General features: G+C 35.4%; 1 long non-coding RNA gene across 1 annotated transcript; it reads right to left on the bottom strand.

Annotated features, from left to right (window-relative positions):
* Positions 1 to 1,066: 1,066 nt before the first annotated feature.
* On the bottom strand, positions 1,067 to 15,559 carry LOC135418504 (uncharacterized). The gene is made up of 3 exons (XR_010432496.1): positions 15,462 to 15,559; positions 4,269 to 4,460; positions 1,067 to 1,201 (listed from the first exon to the last, which is right to left on the bottom strand). It is a non-coding gene; the product is annotated as an uncharacterized LOC135418504 (long non-coding RNA).
* Between the last annotated feature and the right edge of the window lie 410 nt (positions 15,560 to 15,969).

Raw genomic sequence — 15,969 nt, 5'->3', positions numbered from 1 at the left:
CACTTCCCAAAGAGTAAGTTTTTAAAACATATTTAGTAAGAACCTTCCCCACTATTTTCCATTTAGTTACAAATTCTTATTGTCTCATATAGCCAGTTCTTAAAACTGGGACTTGCACAGAAATTGAATAAGTGTTAATCCTTCAGTTTAATCCAGTACTTTACATTTGACACCATACTTTCATTTGACACAGATGCTTTATAGATGATGAGACTGAGTCTGTTTAATTTAGCTTGGTCAAAACCAGAAGAAACAGTAGAGTAGGGGAATCTGACATGATGTCTCTGGTATATTGGATTTGTACCATTAACTTCGACAACCTCTAAGATTTGAGGTTAAATTTATATGTTCCAGCCAATCCAGTGAGATCTCAACAATACAGAATTGTGGTATAAAATCCATAATGACCCATTCTACTTCAATATGAATGCACCCTTGATCTTAAACCCTTGATATTAAACACTAGATTAAAAAACACCTTAAAGCATTAATCTCCCTTTCCAATGGAAAAAAAATAATTTCTATTTTAGCTCATCCAACCTTTCAAAATAGTCCTTTGTGTGAGTTTGGTTATCTTTTGATGCCTTGTTCCTTTTAATATCTTTTTAATGTTGTGTAATTGACCAAAGGAAGCATCAAAGTAAGTCACTTTACTGACTGAATTAATTTCTGCAGATAATACAGTTGAATTTCTTTTCCTGTTATTACAATTGTCAGTAGTAATCTATGCCAACAAAATGCATATGATTTATTTTCTTATTTTTACTTCAGGAGGCAGTGAAGAGTTATTGAATATTCAGAATTTAACCTTTTATGTAATGCATTGCAGCTTAATGCATCAACAAAGAAGAGAAGACTGCACTTAATCATTGCTAGTGCTATTTTTACCTAGTTGCTAATGTATTAACTCAACTTGGTGAAAACACGTGTTGATTCTTACCATTAGAGTTTGCTCTTTCCATCAAGAGCAGTTCTACAATCTCAACCAAATTCAAGAGAAATGGTGAAGCTGAGAGTGGGTAAGTCTGAGCTGTAGGTAAACTAAAAAATCCAAATAGAAAGAATCTTAATATCCATAAGCTCTCCATTTTACCTAGTGAATGTTTAAATATATTTAGTATGCCCAAAATACTTTATCAGTTTTCTCTGGAAAAAAATCCACATCAGTTGCATCTTCATATTTCTTTAAAATCTATTGGGCCTGTAAACAGAACACAGAGAAGGCAAATTACATTTTGGCCTCTGTATATTCTCCTTTGCATTTTGGGCAGAATGAGGGCACAACTTTCAGCCTACTATCCCTGATGCTCAGTACAAACTAAATAATTTTCTGAATATAATTTTATAGACCTCACAACAAATACAATTCTATAGACCTGACAATGTACAACCACTTGGTGTTAGAGAAATATCTCTTTTTTTCCCTCCAAATTAAGTTACTATAACTCTAACTTCTTTGAATCTACACCCTTTTCACTTATTCTGCTTCTCATCCCACAGGCCATATACCGGGCTGAGCAACAAAATCTATAACAGTCTTGAAGACTGCAGTTGACTAAAGTTCAACTCAGTTTCTTTAGCTGTATTTTCTGCACTTGACACAAACTAGCCTTCTCATAACATGTTATGTACAATATGAATGTAATTTTCCTTTTGTTCTACTCTTTTCACTCGTTCTTGGGTGCTGCCAACATGAATGACTTTAGATTTTGAAATAGTTTTTTTTATGCTTGCTTCTTTACAGAACTTTGGTGTATGTTACTCTGCAGTCCATTTTTTTTTTTTTAATACTTTTTGTGAGTCTTTTGACAACTTGTACCATGGTCAAAAATAATTATTTGAACAAAAGTAAGACTACTGCCAGTTCTCAGCTTTGAAGAACATAGATTGCTATAGCTCATTGTAACACTCTAGATTCTTTCTTCTAGTAAACTTTAGACCAAAGACTCCACCCTAAAATTAATATTTATTCTTTTGGTGGCTTAGATTAGGCCAAGTGACACTTTAATGACTCTTCAATAAAATATAGACTACATTCTTCTCTCTCCCTGAGATTTAACTTTGAAAACTTTTCCAAAAACCCTTTCAGAGACTTTGACAAGACCTGTTCCTTACAAACCTATCTTGGCAACTGATTATCTCATTCCCAATCATTTTTCGAACATCTGGTCTTAATGTCACTACAGATTATAAGCCTTCTCTGATATTGAAGTTCTCAGCCCATAATTAAAAACAAAAACCTTTTGCTTTTTACCACTTTTTGTTTTTCCAAAACAGAAATTCCGGTAGGTCATAGATTAAAAAAAAAAAAAAAATTATTTTATGGTTCATTGTATTAAAACTTTCAATAAGTAAACTACATACTCAAAATTTTGCACACGTATTAAAGCTGAAAACGCTAACATATTAATTAGAAGTTAAATGTCAATGAGTGGGACTCTTTCACATGGGAGGATGAGGCGGAAGACATGGGTGATAGCAACTCAGACAGTGCCCTCACCAACCAGGACACAATAGTGCGACACATCCAAAAGCTGTGGGGAGAGCAAGGTGCAGGTAACAGGCTGCAGTGACACTCCCAGAGAAATCAAAGCAATCAACTGGGTCCAGAGTCCACTTAGTGAACCTTATCAGGAGATGGGCCAGAAACACAACTGGAAACAAGATTACAACATAGGTCCAAGGCTCATCCAGAGACAAAACTTGAGAGAGCACGTCTCCAGCACAGCTCTGACAAGGAGGGGATGTGTGGCCTGACCTGAAATGGCATCCTGGGCCCACAGGCAGGGTGTGAAGGGTGGATCCAGGGGAGGCTGCTCAGGACAGTTGAAGTGTCATGGTGTACTCAGGATCCTGACATTTAACTAAGAAACTTTTCCTAGTTTCTATATCTTTTTTGGTATTGTGGCCAAAATGTTCTACTATTTTGGGCTCAGTTAAGATTTGCATTAAATAAAAGCTTAAACATAATAAGTCTTGTACCTCAATACCGAATTTTGAAAATAGAAATACAAAAAGAAACAAAATGTGTACATGCAGGTACATGAGTTTCTCTTGATCTCATTCATCAAATTTTTCTACAAAGGAAGTTTTCATATCACCTTCTAAAACATTCTCTGCTATTGAAGTTCTTAGCCAATAAATAGAACATAATGCCATTAATTTATGTCATTATCAAGCTGAGGATTTTTTGTCCCATTTCAATTGAGTTTACAACTTGTTCATTTTTTTTCTACTGGAAATCTCCTATTTCATCTTATAGTTATAGTTTCTCTTTTAGTTAATTTTTTTTTAAACTCATAAAAGAATTATCCAAAACTTTCAAATTATTCAAATTATACAACAATCAATCAAACTGCTTTTTTGTGCTCTTAGCTTTTCATTTTTTAAAATACATTCATCTCACAAGTTTTGCATCACTTGGAATTTCGCATGCAGTCTAGAAAGCTATTAGAAAGGGAAAAGTTTTTGTGTTTTTCTGTTTTGTTGTGTCTTGTTTTTCCCCCAACCCTCCCCACCCCCTGCTTTCCCCTGGAAAAATCACAAATTTGTATACTTTTGTATTTGTACACTTTTGTATAAAGGAAATAATTTGACAGAATTTTAAAACTCAGTATTTTGAAACTATCTACAGGGAGTACATTTACTTAATTTATAGGACTGTGATTTTACTTCTAGGGCTATTTATCCTTTTTCCTGACATTTATTTGAATAAAAATTTCTCAATGGAAGCAGTGTACAAATTATTTTAATTACCAACTCTTCAAATCACTCTAGGTATCAGGAGGCAAGGATTAGAGGATCAAGTAGTTGTGTATCTTTGTCTCTACACAGCTTCCAAGCTATCCTGTGTCATCATTTCTAGATTTGTCTAGAAGTGAGTGAGGCATCTGGACAGTATTTTTTTCTAAATAGATGGTCTAATATTAAGAATATAGTCTTCCTATACCTAGTTGTCTAAACGAAGGCCAAATTTTCTGCAAGTACTAGCTAGTTACCTCACTCACCTTCACAATCTTATGCAAACACTTGAGAGAAACCAGGCAGACTTCTATACTCATGTACATGAAGGTATGCTTCCTTGTACTTTTGAAGAAGGGAAATTTTTAGGTATAGTAGCTTAAGAATGGTGCAGAAACTGGTTTAGAGATAGGAAAAATTTAATTACTTTCCACTGATATTTCATTACTTTCATGATCACTGAATTGACTTATTCTCTTGATGTATTCAAAAAGATGAGAATGAGGCAGTACATCTAGCATACTCACATCACTGGAATTCTGTGACCAGCTAGTAGCCTTTCTCTTGCTATCTAACACCCGTTCTCGACCTTGAGTCATATCGTTCCAATAAAACCTTGACTCATTACTTTAAATGAATACACTTCTTTTTTTTCCAGTCAAATATCACAAATATGCAATCTTCTTTGATATGAGAGTTCAAGAACTGCCACATGGCACCTTTATCAAAATGGAAACGAAGAGACAAGGACAAATAAATTAAATTAAAAATTGTATTATTTAGTCATTAATGATGTATCATTGTATGATTCAGCTGCATCTCAGCCAGAAACAATTATTTCTAATATTAACATTTCTCAAAATGGTCACATTGCTGCTGCTTTTCATGGAGATATGTTATCTCCCTTAGGAAACTGACATTCATTTCATGAAAAGAGTTTGTAAAATAATAGACTCCTCTATGATTGTTCCAAGCACAAACTTGATAAAAATAATTAAAAATTTCATTTTACACTACATCTAAAAACATTCACTCTCAACTCTTCACCTCCACATAAACTTCTCAACATAAAGACACAGCTAACAGAAATTAACATTTTAAACTACAAATCAAATCAATGTGACAAGGCCCTGTGATTTTAGCAGAGCTGAGTCTTAAAATTCTGCTAGGGAAGCTGTAGAAAAAGTAAGAAGAAAAAAATATTCCAGAGATTTATCAAAGGGATAAAGGAAAATTGGATTTGATTCAAAGTGCAAAGCCTCCAAACACAGTCTAGAAATCATAAGGTTCTATCAAAGAGGGTATTCACAATGTATTTCTCCTTTATGGTCTTTTCTCAGGAATGATACATCAGTGAGAGAGTATGACCTGGGAGAAACAACAAGCTTTTGGCAGCAGAATCCCTTCATTAGTCACAAACATGCTCCTCATTTAGGACTGCTTGCTACCAAGGGGATCCTCAAGAACACATGATAACACTTTAATTTCTTTATCTACCACCTGGTGACCAAGCATACAGATAGTACGGCAGATGGATGCATACAAAGACAAGCCAAAAACTCAGTGCCCACATCAAGATGAAGTATTGCATGTGGAGTCTGTATCCAAGTATATAAAAGGTAGACTTGTGATAAACTACAGCCTCAACATATTTAGGATTATTACAGATTGCAATTAGTATAATCACTGACATTTCTAATAATTTAGAACTACAGTTATTTCACTCTCCCCAGGGAAAAGTGCAATTTAATACATTTACACAACTATCCAGTTGTTCATAGGAGCCTTCTGCAGATATAGAGATGATCTCATTTGAAAACAAATCTAAATGCAAAAAGTCTAAAAGCATAGGTCATTTTATATGCATAGAAATATTGTGAAGCTAACAAATGCAGCAAAACTCAATGTAAGATCCTACAGGAGGGTAATGTGAGGTTTTTTAACACAGAACAGTTTTATTCGCTCACACTCATGGTCTCATACACACCATCAACCACCAAAACAGTTGAGTCCATGTAGTCTGTCCAAAAGCACCAAGACATATATCCAGTGATCTAATAAAGATTAATAATGACAATAATAAGCAGTGACTAGAGCTATCCAGTTCTGCTAATCCCCATGTTATTAAAATCCAAACATTCTTGGAATGTTGTCCATCCACTAACTATATAACTAGACATAGACATACCCAGTTTTTCTCCATTCACATCAATTTAACAAATTCATCTCATCTTTCTATTCTATTACAGATATCTATTTAAAACACTGACACCTGGTATACTAAAATTATGGTATTCTTAACAGGGTCCTAGCTACCATGGCATGAAATTAACATTATTTTGACACTTGTTCAGTGTCATTTAAGAATACGGATGATCTCAGAATTTTGTATTCTGTACAGCTTATAGCCTGACCTGTTATTTCTGAATCATTAATAATATTAAAATATTATTTTGCTTTATGATGGGTTTAGAATAGCCGTAATTATAAAAAGCTCATGCTTATGATAGGCAGTTCTAAGTATTGTCATTAAAGGATTAAATGCAATTAGACTATGATGTAGTTCATAACGGGACCATAAAGATACACAACCAAAAGAGGCTAATAGTGCCAGTCAGATTATATAGACTGACATATAAATTAAACAAACTCTGTGATCATCTGAGCTCAAAAGAGTATTAGGTTGTTATGCTACTACACAGAATTTATGAAAATAAGTGTACTGATGCCAAAAAGCTACATGTACATTATGAAACAAGGAGTGTATTGAAGCTAATCATGGTCTGAATAGTTTCTAAAACCTTCTTGGATGTATCCTGCTACTTGTATAATTTTGAAGGTCATAAAAATGAGACTACAATAACCTCCCAACAGAAATAACTACATGAAATTTACTTCCATCTGCCAATGACATTACTGACACAAACATCAGCAGTGATGAAGCCTATCTTTCAAGAAGCCAGTCAAAACACATGTGCACATTTCCTTTGGGCTTTTTGAAGATATCTGAGGCATCTGTGCAGCCAGACTGTAGTTATATGACCAAAAAAAAGGAGCCTCCAAGTGCAGGTGACTCAAAATACCAAGCCCTAGAATTCTGTTCAGAGTCAATCCGTATATTTGGCACAGATGCAGTATTTAATGTCTTCCTAGCATCCATGCATTATGGCATTAACTCTGTTAAACAGAGAACTTGGTAGTACAAGGCTGCTGAGGATTTTTGCTTTGAACTAATTTTGTAGAGGGATAAAACAGGAAACATTTTGAGGTATTAAATGGTTAGATTAACTTCTGCATTTGTTAGTGGCATGAGCACTTCTCTCTAGTAGGCTAAAGGGTTCTGCTGCTTGAACGGCTTCTAAAAGTTGTAAATCTCTTGCTATAATACATGTTACTGTACACATCTCAAGATCCTTGCTTCCTCCCTAAAGATTGCAGGCTGAATGATGAAGCACCTACAACTCAGGTAGGTAGTGCATTACAGCAAATGTCAAAGCAAAATAATGAACAGAGCTATTAAATACTGTATTGTTGGAATGCAGCTTGTCTAGGGTTCATTTTGTATTCTGTATTGAACTACAGAAGTGCACATATTATGATATACAAATTGCTCCGAATAGCTTACTGCGTAAATGCAATCCATTAACACTGCCTGAAAGAGGGTTTATTATAAGCAGTTTCTTTTAAAATACTAATTTAAAAACATCTATTAGACTCTTGTTAAGTTTCGACTGTATTACTGTTGATAACCTTCCCTTGTAACTAACTATATGGGTTATTTCCTTTACCATTTCCATTCTTTCATAATTTAATTCAAAGCATAGTCACAAGAGATCCTAGAAATGCAGTATTGCTTAGTTCTTGATCTTTCCTGAGTATGTCATAAAACTACAGAGCCAGAAAAACCAAATTCTGAAATTATTTCAGCAAACATTAAAGAAACGATATTTCTGCCTAGGAGTACAAAGAAGCCCTTCCAGGCTCTACAGTTGTAGGGCTATAGCTTGTCACTCAGCAAGAAGTGACTGGTTTCTCCTTAGTACTGCATATAGTAAATTGCAGATTATATGAAGCTTATATATTTCATCAACCAGTTCACCCAGGTTCCATTTGGACAAAACAGATTTCAGTATAATTATAAAAGGAAATACTCTCAAGCTCTTTCTGCACTGTAGTCCTAGTTTAAACTTAAACTTAGGTTTGCTCTTCGCTTTCCCAAGACAATTATCTTTCATTTTTTTGAGTTAGGAAAAGTTATAGGATAGAAGTTACGGAGGTGCCTAGAAAGACTCAGTCACCTACACCAAGCTGGCTTTGGGGACAAAACCTAGTTCCTGCACACTCGAGGTGCAGATGAGATTATTTAAATTCTGTGACCAACAGAGTTTTTGCATTAATGAACTCTAATCATGTAGAAGACGTGTACTAGTCAGCAAGCTTCAATGAACATATGTAACTGTTTTGAAAGAACTTTGTCTTGGTTTCAACTGGGATAGAATTCATTTTCTTTTTAGTAGCTGGTACAGTGCTGTTTTGGACTTAGTATGAAAATAATGTTGATAACACAGTTTTAGTGTTGCTGAGCAGCCCTTACTCTGGATCTGACAGTTTTCAGTTTCTTGTACTCTGCCAGTGAGCAGGTGCACAAGAAGGTTGGGGGGGAGCATGACCAGGGCAGCTGACCAGAACTGACCAAAGGGATTGTCCATACCATAGAACATCAAGCCCATTATATAAACTGGGAAGAGTTGACTGAAACCTGCTGATTTCTCTTCTGGGATGGGCTGGGCATCAGTCAATAGGTAGTGAGCAATTGTATCATTCATCATTTATTTCTGTTGGGTTTTATTTCTATCTCTCTCTCTATTTCATTACAATTATTATCATTGCCATTATTATCATTGTTGTTGTTATTATTATTATATTTTTTTTGTTTCAATTATTAAGCTGGTTTTATCTCACTCCATAAGGTTTACTTTTTGTCTACTATTCTCCTCCCCACTGGGGTGAGGGTAAGAAGAGTAAGGTGCTATGTAATACTTAGTTGCTAGCTAGGGTTAAACAATGATGGACTTTAACAATAGAATAATTTAAAATTTATTTAAAAAAAAATCAAATACCTTCAAAACCGTATGTCAAAATCTCATTTAAAATCTCACATGTTTTAAAAATTCAAACATTTCCAAATTGAAATAGGTTCTTTTTGTGTTAACGGAAAGTCAATATGTTTAATAGAAGAAAAATTATTATTATTATATAAATTGCTAGTAACCAGAAATGAAACACTGAGTTTCTAAAAAGCTGCTTTTGAATCACAGAAACATGACTATAACTATGGTATTAATTTTCTATTAGACATTCCTATACTATCTCCAAAATTAAAAGAGCCTACATATTACAAACATCAACCTACTTCAAATTATTCAGAATAGGTCTTTAGTTATTTCAGTGTTCCATCAGTCTCATTCAGAAAACTGTGACAAAGACTATACCACATTTATTTAGGTTGTATATTTCCATAGGGGGAATGTTGCCCTCCATTCAGTGGATTTGCTTTCTCCCCTACCCCCATCTAAGTTAAAAGACTATAATTTAGTCACAGTCGGGTACTAAGAGAGATGAAAAATTCCTCTATAGCATCGTTTCACATAAAAATTGCAGTAAATGTTCTCTTATTCTAACAGAGAGAGGTTTTGTCATAAAACCACTTAAATGACAATGGGAGAAAATGTTTTTTTCAGCTTTTCACATTTCTTATAACACCGAAGAAGTCATTCATCTCTGCTGAGGTAACTGAATTTAGCTATGTGTCACAACATATGCGATATTCTATAAATGAACACAATGCAAAAAATAAAACCTCTAGGTACTTTTTAATACAATATTCAGTTTGTAGATTACCCAAGAGATGAAGACTGCCTTGCAGTGTGAAGATGGATCCTTCTCCAGAACGCCCAGAGGTCTAAGGAAAATAAAAAATCTAAATGGAGACAGTTTGAATATATAAGTACAGAAATAAAAACTGGAGGAGATTACAAGGAGATATTTGCCCCTTTAATGCTGTTGAAAGCCAAAGTGTTGTATTAAGTGAAGCTGACTTCTGGGAAGCTTATGAGAAAATTACACTGACATTAGGAAAGAAAATTCCCACCATACTTATCTAAAAATAAGGAGTTTTAATCAAAGTTACTTGAATATGCATACAGAAGTATATGATACCTGCAATCTTGAAAATTTTCATGGACCTTGATCTTTTTCTGTTTCAGTTCCTCATAATTTTCAATCACGCCAAATTATACTCATAAAATATGTAGGATTGTAGTGTTACTGCATGAAGTCTGCTTTCTAGTAGCTGAATAAGTCACTCCACAATGGGTCACTAAGTCACTGGTTTTTTGCCTGTTGATGAAAACTATTCTGTAAATGTTTTTATCTTTTTCTGAGCAAATATACAGATATCACCGAATGTGTGACAAAGTAAACTTTGGATATATGACAACACTAAATTCAGATATTCAGTTTAGTTTCAGAAGAGCTAAATTTCAAGTACCGTCCAACCTTACCAGATATAGGCAAATAGCAATTTTAAAAAACAAATCACCATATCACCTTCAGTAAAACACTGTTACAGTCTCACCCAGTAATTCCAAAAAGATGGACTACATAAAACTGTTATTTCATTTGAAGTACATAGTTTTAACTCCTCTTTGTTGCTTAAATATCTGCCTTAGTATATATGAAGGTAGACATAGATGGCAATACACATAATTTGTATGATGGTACTTGTGTTTGACCTAAATCTACTGGTCTCAGAAACATTTGCAGTGAGCATCTAATTTTTCAGTGTTCTCACTTATAAATTTTAATGTTGCAACTTCAGGACTTATGTTGCATTTAAAATATATTATTTTTGTTTTGCATTCATTTGCAAAGATTAATACCTGAAATCTGCTATTTGCCAGAGGCAGCTAAGAAGGCAACATAAACAGAAACTATTTAAAGACTGTTTAAACAAAGCACAGCTCTCATCTGAAGTAGTCTCACTTTCATGGTAACAGGAACCAATAATGTTAGTTATGTCGCATTGCTACATATCAAGTTAGGCCTTTGGGGTATAATGAAACATACTCACACTGAAAATTAATATACTGCAAGGTGTCATTTTAATGGCATGAAAAATTAAATATAAAAACTTAATAAGAAAACCTCATTCCAATTCACCTGATCTTGGTTCTTTTCCAAAGAATTTCTAAAGTTTTTGTGATTTCAGTAATATCCTGAAAATGGGGTAACTGCAGAAAAGAACTTCAAAGATCTGTGATCAGTCTCTTTGGCATATCTTATTATATGTACTGGGGAAAAAAATGTCAGCTTCTTTTCAGATGTAATCTAACAAAACTTCCAAATTCTACCCTTCAAAACAGTTTTTAAGAAGAAAATGAATCAATAATTAAACACTACCTATAAAAGGGACTGAGTTCTAGCAGCAGGACAGTAAGACAGTGATTCAGTTCCCCTTCTTTTGAAACCTAAGATAGGCTATACTGAACAAACTATTTCTGAGAGAACATTTCACTATGACTTAACCTTTTCATAGTATAGTTAGGAATAATCAAGTTCGTGCATTTCCACACCTTGTCTTCACTCAACTTTTTGACCCTACCTACACACCTTATTCCTTTTTACTTTGGTTATGCCTCCCATTTATTTTTTGATTCCTCTAATTTCTTGTTTTTTTCTAACACTGCAAAATATCACTAATATTAGATTCAATTTTATATTCAAACAGTATCTTCCCTGTTTTCATCAGGTCTTTCACTTACTCGCTGTATTCAGCTAGTCTCAGGACTCCCCTATTTGAAGTTCCATTCATCCATCTCAAACCTATTTGCACACATTCTTGTTCCAGGGCATATATGTTGTCTCATTCTGTCAGAGTTTAAGGTGAAATTAAATTAGTTTACATGAAAAACACACGAGAAAGAAAAACGACTGGTTAACTCATTGTTTTGTATCACAACGGTCCCTTCCAATATCAATATTGTCAGATATAGAAAGGCATACTACAAATTCAGTACACACTCAAAAACTTATTTGATATATCAGTCACATCCTATACAAGACATTTCCTTTCCCAGTATTTGCATGTGATCAGGCCACTTTATGATGGTTATTAATATGTGCTGTTTTTAGCAGTATGTTTTATTTTTCTAGATTGCTCAGTTACATTACAACTTTTAGCAGCATTTTCCTCTGCTTACAGAGAATAAAGCAGATTTATGAAGGCAGATATCCCTCTGTTGCAAGACAGCTTGAGGTAGACTGCAGCAAGAGCTACATCTTTTCTGAGCCTTATGTAAATTCTTCAAGGGTCTGATGCATTCAAAAAATGTAACACATCAAAATGGTAAGGCTATCTGGCTACTTGCTGTGTGTGTTTTATAGCATAATGCTGAAAGTACATTTGCCTGTTAACTTGTTTTGGAGGACTGCAGTAGCCAGAAGGAGTGAGGTCTAATATAGTACTGCCCTTTAAAGTTCTCCTAGACCAACTGGATCACTTCACATTTTGTCTGAGGAGAAATCTGGCAGCAAGACTGCAGAAAGAACCCAGGGAGTAATAGAACATTCCCACAGTGTGGGCACCAAAACAGAGAGTGATCCAAACTGGAAAAGAAAGAGTAAGACAAAAAAAGGAAAGTACTTTTTAGACATTTGAAATGAGCCATTTTTCAGGCAGGACAGGGTACTGCTATGTTCCTTTCAGTAAGTGTGACAACAAATATTTACTCCTGTTAAAAAAAGTGCTCGTGTTTTTACATATTGGCATTGATGAAGGAGAACTTCCATGGGTATTGATTGACATATGGACCAATACTAAATAAAAACATATTATGCATGTTCATATAAAGTACAGTTTAGGGCTTGGAAATGTAACAACAGCAGATGCAAATAATCAGTGAATCAAAAAAATTTAAAAGATCACACCCACATCCTACTTGCACAGGATTGGGGTGCAGAGGGAACTTGTCTGAATGACAGAGAACACTCCTTTGGATAATTAGGGAATCAGAAATGTAAGATACATCACAGAGGGCACCTGCTTTGAAATCTAGACTTAGCCCTTCTAAGAAGAGAGCCCATGAAGCCATTCTCTAGACAGTTTCCTCATCTGACAGATCTCTTGTATTTTTTCCCAGAAGAACTCCTTTGAACCAGTAGATTGACATGGCAACAATATAAACCACTGGAAAAATTTCAAGAGTTTTACCTGCCTGTGTAGGAATATATAATCTGTGCTCTGTAACTTATGTCTCTGTCTTGTTTTTTGATCAGTACAATGAAGTGGTGTGGTGCTATATATGCCTAATCAAGATAGTGCATCTAGGGTGACCAGAAGCCATGCTTTGTACTACAGATTAGTTTTCATCTAGGGCACACAGGTACCTGTTTTTCAAGGACAGCTTCCTTCACATTTCATTATCTCCTGCAACTTCCAAATCAGTGAACACCACATTTTACTGACTATTCAGGTCCTACTAGGATATTGTCACAATAAGAACAGTTACAACAACAAAAGGCAGACTCTGCTCACTCCTCCCCGCTGGTCCTTCTGTATCTTTTCTGAGGAATCAAACTTAAAAAAAAAAGTAAAAGTAAAAGTCTTAAAAATAGCCCTTTTTTACAAGTTAAAGTTGCAGTACTTTTCATTGAGTACACTTGGAACATACTTTGTTGCATTACCTGATTTTCTGCAATGAACAGTCTATTTAGTAATGCCACTTAAGTGCAATGTCTCTTCAAACTTTCCTCCTTGAAACAAACTGGTTTCTATGTCACAGGCATCCTGCAAACCTTTAGCAGTGTCTCACCTGAAGCGCAGTCTTCACTGCCAACTAAGAACACTCCTGCACTGTTATTTTTTAGGCCTCAAACAAAACTTTTCTGGTGTCCATTATAGAAGAATAATATGAATATTTTAAAGCGTAAAATTTTGACTCTTGGAACCTAATATGTTATACACAGTGCTAGAAAACATTGAAAAAGTTTGTAGACAAGGAATTTTTGGCCACAGAGTCCATATACTGTGGAAGACACACTGTTTCCAGAGAAGAATAAAAAATAGGAGGATAAACCCTGTACATATTGAGGTTCCAGATCAGTGCAGAACTTCTGAGAAATGATAGGTACAAAAGTCTCAAAGTGTGGGACTACTTTCCATAATCATAGAAAACATAGAATGGTTTGCGTTGGAAGGGACCTCAATGATCATCTAGTTCCAAACCACCTGCCATGGGCAGGACAACTTCCACTAGACCAAGTGTTCAAAGACCCATCCAACCTGACCATGAACACTTCCAGGAATGGGGCATCCACAGTTTCTCTGGGAAGCATGTTGTAGAGTCACCACTCTCATAGGAAAGAATTTCTTCCTAATATCCTGTATAAACCTACACTCTTTCAGGTTAAAGCCATTCTCCCTTGTCCAATCACTACATGCTTTTGTAAAATGTCCCTCTCCAGCTTTCTTGTAGGTCCTCTTTAGGTTCTGGAAGGCTGCTATAAGGTCCCCTCGGAGCTTTCTATTCTCCGGGCTGAACAATCTCAGCTCTCTCATCCTGTCTTCATAGGAGAGGTGCTTCAGCCTTGCGATATTTGTTACCCTCCTCTGGACTCACTCCATCAGGTCCATATCCTACTTATGTTTGGGCCCTCAGTGTTGGATGTAGTACCTCTTGGTGAGGTCTCATGAGAGCAAAGTACAGGGGCAGAATTACCTCCCTCAACCTGCTGGTCACACTTTCTTTGATGCAGCCCAGCATACAGTTGGCTCTCTGGGCTGCAAGCACACATTGCCTGCTCATGTACAGCTTTTCCTCCATGAGAATGCCCAAGTCCTTCTGTACAGGGCTGCTCTCAAGTCATCCTCTGTCTAGAAGGTATCGGGTACAACAGAGCATCTTTCCTATCAGCTCTTTTATCACCCATGTCAGGAAGTTCCTCATAAGGCCTCCAAACGCAAGGTTTCTTCCAGTTTTCTGAAGGTCTCATACGTTACTTCCTAATCAGGTGTTCTTACAACTTTACACATGTCAGTCTGCCTTTTCATCCTGACCCATCAGGTCTTGTCTGGCTCATCACCAGTGCCCACGCAGAGCTCCATGCACTCCAGCTTACCTCTCACGCAAACAGAAACGAAAGGTGTTTTACTTACTGTGAAAGCAGCACGCATATACATACATATACGTAACATAGATACATCTGCATTGTCCTGTAAAAACTAATACAACATTTTAAATTTATTCATTTCAGTTTCAATGGATAAAAATTTTATAACATAGCCCAGTAGTTCATGTTTTTGCGTTGAACATACTTTCATAATGAATCATTCCTGAAGTGAAAGATCCAAAAAAATCTTTCATTGAATAAGAATGTTTATAACAAAGAGTAAATACAAGTCAAAATCCCATTGTTCTAGACAACAGTGAATATAATTTCAAAAATAATTTCAATGGCTTCAAAACTTCTGCACAAATGGCTCTACACTGAGAGCCTTTATGTCTGTAGCAAACAGAACAAATTTTCTTTCTGCCCCACAAAACACTATTCAAAGCTAGTTTTTCTGCTTTGCTGGTTTTGACAAGCAGACTATGAAACAGATTTGCAAGACAATATACAAAATCAGGGAACTGCAGAGTTATTTCAGTATCCCTACTTACAATGCAGAGTTGGAAAGACAAAGACTGTCAATGCTTTTCTTCACAGTGCTCAACTATCAGCTGGCAAAAAAACCCCTTATTATAGCAAAAGTCAACTGGATAATTACAAGTACCTCCAACACCACTGAATAGTAAAATATCTCATGTATATTTCATATGAAAAATCTACTCGATTATACTCTTATTCTTAGTAAATCTACATAAGAAGAAAAGGTTTAAATTTCAAATTAAAGGACTGATCTAAAGCATGGTAACACATTGAAACTGATTTAATGTATAAGGAACTTGGTGAGGTCCAATGAGCAGACCATGCATTGGAAAAACAAAATATTGTTCAATCGTACTGCTTTAACAGCCAAACATATTCCTATTGTGCTCACTCATAATAGCATTAAGATGAGCTTTTATGCTTAGCTATTGCTCCAGGCAGACCTGTGTAGCTCTGCCTCCCAAGAGACACTCCTCATGGCTGTTGAGATCAGACAGCTATGAACTTCTTTCTACATAG

This window comes from Pseudopipra pipra, chromosome 1 (assembly GCF_036250125.1).
Source record: "Pseudopipra pipra isolate bDixPip1 chromosome 1, bDixPip1.hap1, whole genome shotgun sequence".
In the NCBI taxonomy this organism is placed as follows: domain Eukaryota; kingdom Metazoa; phylum Chordata; class Aves; order Passeriformes; family Pipridae; genus Pseudopipra; species Pseudopipra pipra.
Note: the sequence above shows the minus strand (reverse complement) of the source record. Positions and strands in the feature narration are given on the sequence as shown.